The 12,803-nt window shown below is 33.6% G+C and overlaps 1 long non-coding RNA gene across 1 annotated transcript; it reads left to right on the top strand.

Moving 5' to 3' along the window:
- Nucleotides 1–813: 813 nt before the first annotated feature.
- LOC134703112 (uncharacterized) lies at nucleotides 814–12,412 on the top strand. The gene is made up of 5 exons (XR_010104749.1): nucleotides 814–901; nucleotides 2,378–2,457; nucleotides 6,507–6,531; nucleotides 11,690–11,766; nucleotides 12,168–12,412. It is a non-coding gene; the product is annotated as an uncharacterized LOC134703112 (long non-coding RNA).
- The last annotated feature ends 391 nt before the right edge of the window (nucleotides 12,413–12,803 follow it).

Genomic DNA, 12,803 nt, shown 5'->3' with positions numbered 1-12,803 from the left:
TAATAGTATTCTTAGCAGTTAGGCTTACATTCATAAAGGGGTTCCCCAGGGTTCTATCCTTTGGCATGGCAATTCTGTAACAATAAAAATTCCAAAAATAAAAAGTGCAAGAAAGAGCACTAAGTTTCGTGTACGAAGACCATTCAAGCTCATATCAACAGTTGCTTGAAAAGGTTAAGATGCCTTCACTGCATATTAACAGACAAATATCAATGGTAATGGTTAAGCAACCAGTAATCAATCAATCAATGGTAATGGAAACTTTTGATAAAGTTAATGAATAAGTACCTGTCTGTTTACATGATCTATTAAATATAAAATATTGCAATTTAAATATTCTTTCAGATATGAAAATATACTGGATATAACACATGTAAAAACTACTTAGTCTGGTAAGAAAAGTTTTGAATTTGCAGCTGCTACTCTGTGGAACAGGGAACAGCCTACCTGACCGTTTCAGGACTGAAAACAGTTTTTCTCAATTTAAGAGCCTTATAATACAGTCTTGGAATGGTTCAAAATGCTGTTGTTCTGAAAACTAAAAAAACTAATTGATACATCGATGAATTTTTTTTTATCCTTTTCTAGTGTCTTTGAACCTAAAAATCACCAAAAAAAAAAAAAAATAACAAAAGTTGGCGTATCTTTTTGATACGCCTTTAGAAAGGTTAAACTTGTGTTTTTAACTTGAACAGATTTCACAATACTGTATTTAGGCTTCATGGTTCATTGGACAAAATACCTCACGGCTATTTATTGGGCACTATGATTTGGCGGGTTAGTTCTTTTGTTCTAATTTGTGAACACTTTATCATGGAATTCATGTTGAATTACTAGTTACACGAAACAGGCTGTTCACTTAGGATAAATATCACTTTGGTTGGAAAGTCTCTTGCATAAGGTAGATTTTATTCTTTCTTTAATGATAACATGTTAACAAATTAATGGAAAATTAAGTGTTGCACAAAATGAATGTCAAATTTATATCGGTGGATGTCGAAAACGAGTTTGTAAAAAGACAATTTAGAAATATTTAACATTCAAATTTCATAATTCAGTAATCTGCTTTGAATATGTTACACTACTATATTTTCCCTGGCGGGTCTACTCGACCCGCACGCCGCATGCATGTTTTTCTTTTTTATTAAATCGATTTGAAATAACATTCATAGATGATAGAAATAAAATGTAAATAGAAATAAAAAAAAAAGGTCTATTAAGTATTATGTAGTATAAACCTTATTCAATGCTTTACATGATTGTATAGTTGAGTCTATCATCTTTGTTGTACTGACAACTTATAAAATAAGATACGATTTTAAAGATAATTTTTTTCAATAGTGGACCAATTACGGGTAAAATCAGTACATTGAGATGTTTTTATCACACAATTGCAATAAACAATAAACAAAAATCTGCCCTTGATCTCATTTTCATGGTTCATTGCTCATTGTTAGTTTTTGTGTTTGGCTCTGTTTTTCTTGAACTATAAGCAAATAGGTCAACTATATTTGTTGTATGGAAGAATTGTTAGCTGTACATGTCTGTCTGGCATGATTCATCTGACCTTGACCTCATTTTCATGGTTCATTGGTCAATGTTTAGTTTTCGTGGTTAAAAGTTTATGTGACAGTTTTTATATACATGTAGCTTTATATTTAGGAGTCAGGACTATAAACAATTATCAATGATTAGTAAAAAGGCCAGACATTTCAGTGTGTGCACTCTTGTTTTTTATAAATTTATAACGTTTATGACCTGGAACTTTAAAAAGCGTCCATTGTATCATGCGTTCGTGGCAGTCAGATCTTAATTCATATCTGCCAACTTTTCAAAATGCCCATGGGGGTTTTGCATGCAAGATGACTGTCATTGTCTAAAAAACCTTCAAGGAGCCTTCAAAAACATTTTAATGTTATTTTTTGGCTTCTCCACATAGGCACTTGTCACAGAAAAAAAATCCTACATACCTGTGTTATATTAAGGTAGAAGGTATGTAGGAAAAAAATTTCTGAGACAAATGCCTGTGCTTCTTCATACAATTATAAACTTGAATCATTGTAAAATTAATTGTTTTGTTTAAAATTGTGAACAAAATTGCTCTTTCAAAATTTCAATTTGGGAGCCTCCATGGGGGAAATCCCTGCAAATAGTATTTGCGGGGATTATAGTGACAGTTGTCAGGTAATTAATAATTATCTAACAATTGACACTCATTTTGGAAATCTTTTCTCTAATTTAGTCTAACTGAATGAAAGAAAAGTTTCTGATTGTCAATTTGGATATCTTCAAATTACTTTGATATAAGTATATTTTTATTCTTATTTACTAAACTGTTGTCTCATAAATTTAAGAATAATTTTATTTTGTATTACAGATGGATGAGCCCAGATGAAAGTTCAGTCCTACGCCTGAAGGAAGACAGTTTCATTTTAGTTGCCAGATAATGATGTACCCGTAAGTATTTGCTCATTACAATTGTATTTAAAACTATGTTAAAATTTGTGAGATAATAAAAATTAGTTTTCAAATTAGTTGGAGAAACATCTTGAAAATTAGTTTTCAAATTAGTTGGAGAAACAGCTTGAAAATTAGTTTTCAAATTGGTTGGAGAAACAGCTTGAAAATCATTACAAATAATAGTCCAAAATTTCCTTTTCAAATTTATACTCGAATGAAATATATTTTATAATTTATATATACAGTAGTACAATTATATATAGTTACTTAATGTCTATAATATATATGTTCTAATAACTTAAAATCTCATAGTTAAAAAATATTAACATTTTACTATTCATTTTGCCCCCGCTTTGAAAAAGGAGGTGGGGTAGGTAATACTGATACTGTTTTACCTCTGTCTTGTCGATCCAGCCATCAGTTCACCAGTCAGTCCGTCCCAATGAATATTTTTTGTCTCCTTTTTCTCAGGAACTACAAGACAAGGATTTCTGAAATTTGGTTTCGGGTTGATATTTATATCAGCTATACCAAATGATACATTTTCAGATTCATCACTAAGCAACTTCCTGTTTACCGAACACATGTATCATTTTACACCTGATGGCCAAGTTGAAAATTTTCACCACTTTTTTCTCAGGAACTACAATACAAGAATTTCTGAACTTTGGTTTTAGGGTTTATACAAGTCAGTCTGCAACATACTCACCTGGGATAGTGATCAGGTGGCTGGGGAGGCTGCGGCATTAGCTAACTTCTTAAAAGTTTTATATTTTAGAAGGGGGAAGACCTGGATGCTTCATACTTTGTATATGGATTCCTCATGTTACGAAGTTTCTGTCAGTCACATGTCTAATGTGCTTGACCTCATTTACACAGTTCAGTGACTACATTTTTGTAATGTTGAATTTTCCCTTATTATAAGTAATGAGATAACTAAATTTGGTTTGTGGTCAGACAGTTTTTACTTGACCTTGACCTCATTTAGTGGATCAGTGAACAAGGCTAAGCTCTGCTGGTCAAGTCCATATCTCAGATACTATAAACAATTAAAGGTCTAGTATATTCAGTTTATGGAAGGACTGTAAGGTGTACATGTCTAACTGGCAGGTGTCATCTGACCTTGACCTCATTTTCATGGTTCAGTGGTTATAGTTGAGTTTTGTGTTTTGGTCTGTTTTTCTTATACTGTATGCAAAAGGTCTACTATATTTGGTGCGTAGAATTATTGTAAGGTGTACATGTAACTGGCAGGTGTCATCTCACCTTGACCTCAAACTTTCATGGTTCATTGGTCACAGTTACGTTTTTGAGTTTGTTTTTTTTTATTATTACTTGAAATTATACTATGCAATAGGTCAACCATATTTGGTGTATGGAAATATTGTATGATTTTTATTTCAGTCACACAGGCTTTATTTGACCCTGACCTCATTTTCACAGTTCATTGCTCAGTGTTAAGTTTTGTGTTTTGGTCTGTTTTTCTTAAACCATAAGTAATAGGTCAACTATATTTGTTGTATGGAAGAATTATTAGCTGTATACATGCCTGCCTGGCATGGTTCATCTGACCATGACCTTATTTTCATGGTTCGTTGCTCAATGTTTTGGTTAAGTTTTTGTGACAGTTGTAATAAAGCTTTATACTTAACACGATAATCAATGATTAGTATAGAAGGCGAGACATTTCAGCATATGCACTCTTGTCCTGGTTAAATTTAAGTTTATGTGACAGTTGTAATAAAGCTTTATACTTAGGACTGTCAACATAATATCAATGATTAGTAAAGAAGGCGAGACACTGTGCACTCTTGTTGAAATTTTAATAACTTTCTTAAACTATCCTGGATTTCTACCAAACTTGGACAGATGCTTGTTTGTGATCATAAGATAGTATCCAGAAGTAAATTTGTTGTTAAAAATATCCTGTTTTTCCACATTTTACTTATAAATTGACTGCCTGGAAACATTACATTCACTCTTGTTAAAAGATTTTATACGAATGCAAAAATTTTTGGGGTTGTATACTGGTATCACGTCGTCATTGTCAACGTTGACCAAAGACGGATGGTTTTTGGATAATAACTTTAGTATAAATAAATAAAAATCAATAATTTATAACCACAAAAAGAAGGTTGGGATTGATTTCCAGGGTCCAAAACATACATTTATCTTGTGTCAGGACAAGAAGTTGTGTATAAGTATTTCAATTACTCTGAAACTGTACCATAATGTTCATATCATTTAAGTAGAAGATTGGGATTTATTTAAGGGTTCTGGAGCAAACAGTTGAGGAATTAAGTTTTGTGGCAATAACTTTTGTTTAATTGTATGGGTCCCTCTGACATTGTACCTTAAGGTTCTATATGATAAAGGAAAGGTTTGGTGTCAGTCTCGGGTTAATATCCCTGAACATTTAAGAATAAGAGACCAAAAAAGGGCCAAAAAGAATCATTTTTGTCGAGCCTTCGACTTTAGTCGAAAAAGCGAGACATAGCGATCCTACATTCCGTCGGCGTCGTCGTCGGCGGCGTCCACAAATATTCACTCTGTGGTTAAAGTTTTTGAAATTTTAATAACTTTCTTAAACTATCCTTGAATTGTAGGAAACTTGGACAGAAGCTTGTTTATGTTCATAAGATAGTATCCAGAAGTAAATTTTGTAAAAATAAAATTCCATTTTTTCCGTATTTTACTTATAAATGGACTTAGTTTTTTCTGCCAGGAAACATTACATTCACTCTGTGGTTAAAGATTTTAAAATTTTAATAACTTTCTTAAACTATCCTGGAAATGTACAAAACTTGGCCAGAAGCTTTTTTATGATCAGGAGATAGTATCCAAAAAATAATTTTGTAAAAATAAAATTCCATTTTTTCCGTATTTTACTTTTAAATGGACTTCGTTTTTTCTGCCAGGGAACATTACATTCACTCTGTGGTTAAAGTTTTTAAAATTTTAATAACTTTCTTAAACTATCCTGGAATTGTAAAAAACTTGGACAGAAGCTTGTTTATGATCAGAAGATAGTATCCAGGAGTAAATTTGAAAGAAAAAAAATTCCGTTTTTCCCATATTTTACTTATAAATGGACTTAGTTTTTCTTCCAGTTAACATTACATAGTCTGCAGTTAAAGTATTTAAAACATTTTTAAGATTCTTAAACTAGCCTGGATTTTTACCAAACTTGGCCAGAAGCTTCTGACAATCAAAAGATAGTATCTAGAGGAATAATTTTATTGATTTTTTTCATCATTTTTGATGAGTGTGTGATTAACAGCAAAAGTAGGCGAGACACTGGGTTCCGCGGAACCCTTACAAATTTTTCTAGTTTACAGACAATAACTTGTGTTTAAGTGTATCAGGATATCTCTGAAATTATACTACAAGGTTTCTTACTACAAAGGAAAGGCTGGAATTGAGTTTTGGGGTTCTTGCTCCAAGAATTTCAATAAGTGAGGGTCCAAAAAAAGGGGCCCAACTAAATAAGCATTTTTGTAGTTTTCAGCCAATAACTTGTCTTTTTAAAAGTGTATAAATCGCTCTGAAATGATACCACAAGTTTCCATACTACAAAGGATGGTTATAGGTGGCATAAATGGAACAAATCATTAAGCAATTAGGGGCAAAAAAAGGGGGACAAGGGTTTCTGCTTAAAGGACAATTTAGACAATTTAAAAACAGTATAAGGGAGGTAATCCAATTCCAATTAGAATTTTAAGAATACTATTAAAATTATCCTCACTTGTGGAAAGACGTGCAATTTGGTTTTTAATTTTCTTTATTTTTTTTGAGCCTGTAGGAAATATATAGTATAGGTTACTTCAAAGACTTGAAAGTTATTTATGTTTATCTATTTCATTTTATATGTTTTCATGTTTTATATCTGTTTCATTTTATATGTTTTCATATGTATGCTGTTTTTTATTTCTATTTTCTATAGGAGTATTTCTTTCTTCTTTTTTTTTATTCATTTTCATTTTCTATAAGTTACTTCAAAGAATTGAAATTGAGGTATGGTCATCTATTTCATTTTAACGTTTTAGGTGACGTCCAGGATCAGAAAGTGAGGTATGTTAAGATAAGATTGTGTGCTTGTTTGTATGCCTTTTTGACCTTGTTTCCTCTAGGTGGCGGTCCAAGGATCGGAAGTGAAGGTATGTTAAGTTAAGATTGTGTGCATGTTTGTATGTCTTTTTGTCCTAGTTTTCTCTAGGTTGCGGTTCAAGGATTGGAAGTGTAGGTATGTTAAGATAAGTTTGTGTGCATGTTTTGTATGTCTTTTTGTCCTAGTTTCTTCTAAGTGGCGGTACAAGGATTGGAAGTAAAGGTATGTTAAGATAAGATTGTGTGCATGTTTGTATGTCTTTTTGTCCTAGTTTCTTCTAGGTGGCAGTCCAAGGATTGAAAGTGAAGGTATGTTAAGATAAGATTGTGTGCATGTTTGTATGTCTTTTTGTCCTAGTTTCTTCTAGGTGGCGGTCCAAGGATTGGAAGTGAAGGTATTTTAAGATAAGATTGTGTGCATGTTTGTATGTCTTTTTGTCCTAGTTTCTTCTAGGTGGCGGTCCAAGGATTGGAAGTAAAGGTATGTTAAGATAAGATTGTGTGCATGTTTGTTTGTCTTTATGTCCTAGTTACTTCTAGGTGGCAGTCCAAGGATTGAAAGTGAAGGTATGTTAAGATAAGATTGTGTGCATGTTTGTTTGTCTTTTTGTCATAGTTTCTTCTAGGTGGCAGTTTAAGGATTGGAAGTGAAGGTATGTTAAGATAAGATTGTGTGCTTTTTTGTATGTCTTTTTGTCATAGTTTCTTCTAGGTGGCAGTCCAAGGATTGGAAGTGAAGGTATGTTAAGATAAGATTGTGTGTGTGTGTTTGTATGTCTTTTTGTCCTAGTTTCTTTTAGGTGGTAGTCCAAGGATTAAAAGTGAAGGTATGTTAAGATAAGATTGTGTGCTTTTTTGTATGTCTTTTTGTCATAGTTTCTTCCAGGTGGCGGTCCAAGGATTGGAAGTGAAGGTATGTTAAGATAAGATTGTGTGTGTGTGTTTGTATGTCTTTTTGTTGTAGTTTCTTCTAGGTGGTGGTCCAAGGATTGGAAGTGAAGGTATGTTAAGATAAGATTGTGTGTGTGTGTGTGTTTGTATGTCTTTTTGTTGTAGTTTCTTCTAGGTGGCGGTCCAAGGATTGGAAGTGAAGGTATGTTAAGATAAGATTGTGTGCATGTTTGTATGTCTTTGTCCTGGTTTCCTCTAGTTGGTGGTCCAAGGATTGGAAGTTAAGGTATGTTAAGATAAGATTGTGTGCATGTTTGTATGTATTTTTGTCCTAGTTTCTTCTAGGTGGCGGTCCAAGGATTGGAAGTAAAGGTATGTTAAGATAAGATTGTGTGCATGTTTGTATGTCTTTTTGTCCTAGTTTCTTCTAGGTGGCAGTCCAAGGATTGAAAGTGACGGTATGTTAAGATAAAATTGTGTGCATGTTTGTCTTTTTGTCATAGTTTCTTCTAGGTGACGGTTTAAGGATTGGAGTGAAGGTATGTTAAGGTAAGATTGTGTGCTTTTTTGTATGTCTTTTTGTCATAGTTTCTTCTAGGTGGCGGTCCAAGGATTGGAAGTGAAGGTATGTTAAGATAAGATTGTGTGTGTGTGTTTGTATGTCTTTTTGTCCTAGTTTCTTCTAGGTGGTGGTCCAAGGATTGGAAGTGAAGGTATGTTAAGATAAGATTGTGTCCATGTTTGTATGTCTTTTTGTCCTAGTTTCTTTTAGGAGGTAGTCCAAAGATTTAAAGTTAAGGTATGTTAAGATAAGATTGTGTGCATGTCTGTATGTCTTTTTGTCCTAGTTTCTTCTAGGTGGCAGTCCAAGGATTGGAAGTGAAGGTATGTTAAGATAAGATTGTGTGCATGTTTGTATGTCTTTTTGTCCTAGTTTCTTTTAGGTGGTAGTCCAAGGATTAAAAGTGAAGGTATGTTAAGATAAGATTGTGTGCGTTTTTGTATGTCTTTTTGTCATAGTTTTTTCTAGGTGGCGGTCCAAGGATTGGAAGTGAAGGTATGTTAAGATAAGATTGTGTGTGTGTGTTTGTATGTCTTTTTGTTGTAGTTTCTTCTAGGTGGCGGTCCAAGGATTGGAAGTGAAGGTATGTTAAGATAAGATTGTGTGCATGTTTGTATGTCTTTTTGTCATAGTTTCTTCTAGGTGATGGTCCAAGGATTGGAAGTGAAGGTATGTTAAGATAAGATTGTGTGTGTGTGTTTGTATGTCTTTTTGTTGTAGTTTCTTCTAGGTGGCGGTCCAAGGATTGGAAGTGAAGGTATGTTAAGATAAGATTGTGTGCATGTTTGTATGTCTTTGTCCTGGTTTCCTCTAGTTGGTGGTCCAAGGATTGGAAGTTAAGGTATGTTAAGATAAGATTGTGTGCATGTTTGTATGTATTTTTGTCCTAGTTTCTTCTAGGTGGCGGTCCAAGGATTGGAAGTAAAGGTATGTTAAGATAAGATTGTGTGCATGTTTGTATGTCTTTTTGTCCTAGTTTCTTCTTGGTGGCAGTCCAAGGATTGAAAGTGAAGGTATGTTAAGATAAAATTGTGTGCATGTTTGTCTTTTTGTCATAGTTTCTTCTAGGTGACGGTTTAAGGATTGGAGTGAAGGTATGTTAAGGTAAGATTGTGTGCTTTTTTGTATGTCTTTTTGTCATAGTTTCTTCTAGGTGGCGGTCCAAGGATTGGAAGTGAAGGTATGTTAAGATAAGATTGTGTGTGTGTGTTTGTAAATCTTTTTGTCCTAGTTTCTTCTAGGTGGTGGTCCAAGGATTGGAAGTGAAGGTATGTTAAGATAAGATTGTGTCCATGTTTGTATGTCTTTTTGTCCTAGTTTCTTTTAGGAGGTAGTCCAAAGATTTAAAGTTAAGGTATGTTAAGATAAGATTGTGTGCATGTCTGTATGTCTTTTTGTCCTAGTTTCTTCTAGGTGGCGGTCCAAGGATTGGAAGTGAAGGTATGTTAAGATAAGATTGTGTGTGTGTGTTTGTATGTCTTTTTGTCCTAGTTTCTTTTAGGTGGTAGTCCAAGGATTAAAAGTGAAGGTATGTTAAGATAAGATTGTGTGCGTTTTTGTATGTCTTTTTGTCATAGTTTTTTCTAGGTGGCGGTCCAAGGATTGGAAGTGAAGGTATGTTAAGATAAGATTGTGTGTGTGTGTTTGTATGTCTTTTTGTTGTAGTTTCTTCTAGGTGGCGGTCCAAGGATTGGAAGTGAAGGTATGTTAAGATAAGATTGTGTGTGTCTTTGTATGTCTTTTTGTCCTAGATTCTTTTAGGTGGTGGACCAAGGATTGAAAGTGAAGGTATGTTAAGATAAGATTGTGTGTGTCTTTGTATGTCTTTTTGTCCTAGATTCTTCTAGGTGGTGGTCCAAGGATTGGAGGTGAAGGTATGTTAAGATAAGATTGTGTGCATGTTTGTATGTCTTTTTGTCCTAGTTTCCTCTAGTTAGCGGTCCAAGGATTGGAAGTTAAGGTATGTTAAGATAAGATTGTGTGCATGTTTGTATGTATTTTTGTCCTAGTTTCTTCTAGGTGGTGGTCCAAGGATTGGAAGTGAAGGTATGTTAAGATAAGATTGTGTGCATGTTTGTATGTCTTTTTGTCCTAGTTTCTTCTAGGTGGCGGTCCAAGGATTGAAAGTGAAGGTATTTTAAGATAAGATTGTGTGCATGTTTGTATGTCTTTTTGTGCTAGTTTCTTCTAGGTGGCGGTCCAAGGATTGGAAGTGAAGGTATGTTAAGATAAGATTGTGTGCATGTTTGTATGTCTTTTTGTCCTAGTTTCTTTTAGGTGGCAGTCCAAGGATTGAAAGTGAAGGTATGTTAAGATAAGATTGTGTGCATGTTTGTTTGTTTTTTTGTCATAGTTTCTTCTAGGTGGCGGTCCAAGGATTGAAAGTGAAGGTATGTTAAGATAAGATTGTGTGTGTGTGATTGTATGTCTTTTTGTCCTAGTTTCTTCTAGGTGGTGGTCCAAGGATTGGAAGTGAAGGTATGTTAAGATAAGATTGTGTCCATGTTTGTATGTCTTTTTGTCCTAGTTTCTTTTAGGAGGTAGTCCAAAGATTTAAAGTTAAGGTATGTTAAGATAAGATTGTGTGCATGTCTGTATGTCTTTTTGTTGTAGTTTCTTCTAGGTGGCGGTCCAAGGATTGGAAGTGAAGGTATGTTAAGATAAGATTGTGTGTGTCTTTGTATGTCTTTTTGTCCTAGTTTCTTTTAGGTGGTGGACCAAGGATTGGAAATGAAGGTATGTTAAGATAAGATTATGTGCATGTTTGTATGTCTTTTTGTCCTGGTTTCCTTTAGTTGGCGGTCACAGGATTGGAGTTAAGGTATGTTAAGATAAGATTGTGTGCATGTTTTTATGTCTTTTTGTCCTAGTTTCTTCTAGGTGGCGGTCCAAGGATTGGAAGTAAAGGTATGTTAAGATAAGATTGTGTGATGTTTGTTTGTATTTTTGTCCTAGTTTCTTCTAGGTGGCAGTCCAAGGATTGGAAGAGAAGGTATGTTAAGATAAGATATGTGCTTTTTTGTATGTCTTTTTGTCATAGTTTCTTCTAGGTGGCGGTCCAAGGATTGGAAGTTAAGGTATGTTAAGATAAGATTGTGTGTGTGTTTGTATGTCTTTTTGTCATAGTTTCTTCTAGGTGATGGTCCAAGGTTTGGAAGTTAAGGTATGTTAAGATAAGATTGTGCGCATGTTTGTATTTTTTTTGTCCTAGTTTCTTCTAGGTGGTGGTCCAGGATTGGAAGTAAAGGTATGTTAAGATAAGATTGTGTGCATGTTTGTATGTCTTTTTGTCCTAGTTTCTTCTAGGTGGCTGTCAGAGAATAGGAAGTGAAGGTATGTTAAGATAAGATTGTGTACATGTTTGTATGTCTTTTTGTCCTAGTTTCCTCTAGGTGGCGGTCCAAGGATTGGAAGTTAAGGTATGTTAAGATAAGATTGTGTGCATGTTTTTATGTCTTTTTGTCCTAGTTTCCTCTAGGTGGCGTTCCAAGGATTGGAAGTGAAGGTATGATAAGATAAGTTTGTGTGTATGTTTGTATGTCTTTTTGTTCTAGTTTCTTCTAGGTGGCGGTCCAAGGATTGGAAGTGAAGGTATGTTAAGATAAGATTGTGCATGTTTGTATGTCTTTTTGACCAAATTTATTAAGATGATTTAAGTTTGTATTACAGATGGAGGAGCCCAGACGAAAGTTCAGTCCTAGACCTGAAAGAAAATTGTTTTATTTTAGCTGCAAGATAATGATTATGTAAGTATTTGGTCATAACAATTGTGCTTAAAACAGTTTTTTCTAAAATAAAAATCAGTTTTTCCTTTGAAAGACTGCTTGGAATTTTATTACAAAATTGTCCATAATTTTAGGATTTGAAATTTTTAAACATGCATCACATTAATTTCTGAGTTAATTATTTAAACAAATAGATTTAAGATTGACAATATGGATATTTACATAATTATTTACATTTTAATTGGGAAAATATGACCTTGTTAAGATTGTTTGTTCAGAATGTATACATCAGATTGTTTTGGTTAGCCACCAAATTCTGATAATTATTTGCATACATTAATTTCAAAAATAATGATGGTGTCATTAAACAGTCTTCATAATACGGATTAAAAGTTAAAATGAAAATGGTTAATGAATTATAGGCAAAAAGAGCATAGACACAGAAAATTGGGCCATTGACACAGATCTGGAAAGAAGCTTAAAGGAAGTCCAAAGTTTAATTCCAGATGGCAGATGAGAAGCAAGTCCATGGAAGATGTTTACTTAGATCTTCAACCAATTCCGAGGCTTTGCCATGTAAGCAATCAAGCACCAAGGATAGCAGCTGGAATGAAGATTAATTATTACATTGATCTTCAAACAAGTCTGAGGCTTTGTCATGAAAGAAATAATGCAAGTATATTCAAGCCCTTTAATTCTGTACATTATCAGGAAAAATGTGAAAGTCTATAAGGATTATTTATAAGGCAACAGACATTTTTGTTATTTTGCACATTTACAACACACAAAAAAAGATATTTATCAGTTTGATAAATGTTTTTCTGGTACACAAATAATATATAATGCCATGAAAAGTAAATCCTGATATTTTTTTTACTTCAAGGGAGACTAGTACAATAAACAGCAAGAATGTTTCTTTCAGTGGGAGATAACTCACTATTATGCAATCAGAATACAGAATAGATTAATAAAAGTTTAGGCTGCAATTTAACAAATTTGTATAATATATAATTTGTGTCAATTTTAATTCCTCTTTAGGTAATTTATAAAACAGTGCC

Source organism: Mytilus trossulus, unplaced genomic scaffold (genome assembly GCF_036588685.1).
Source record: "Mytilus trossulus isolate FHL-02 unplaced genomic scaffold, PNRI_Mtr1.1.1.hap1 h1tg000883l__unscaffolded, whole genome shotgun sequence".
In the NCBI taxonomy this organism is placed as follows: domain Eukaryota; kingdom Metazoa; phylum Mollusca; class Bivalvia; order Mytilida; family Mytilidae; genus Mytilus; species Mytilus trossulus.
The sequence above is the reverse complement of the archived record's forward strand: the minus strand, read 5'-3'. Positions and strand labels throughout refer to the sequence as shown.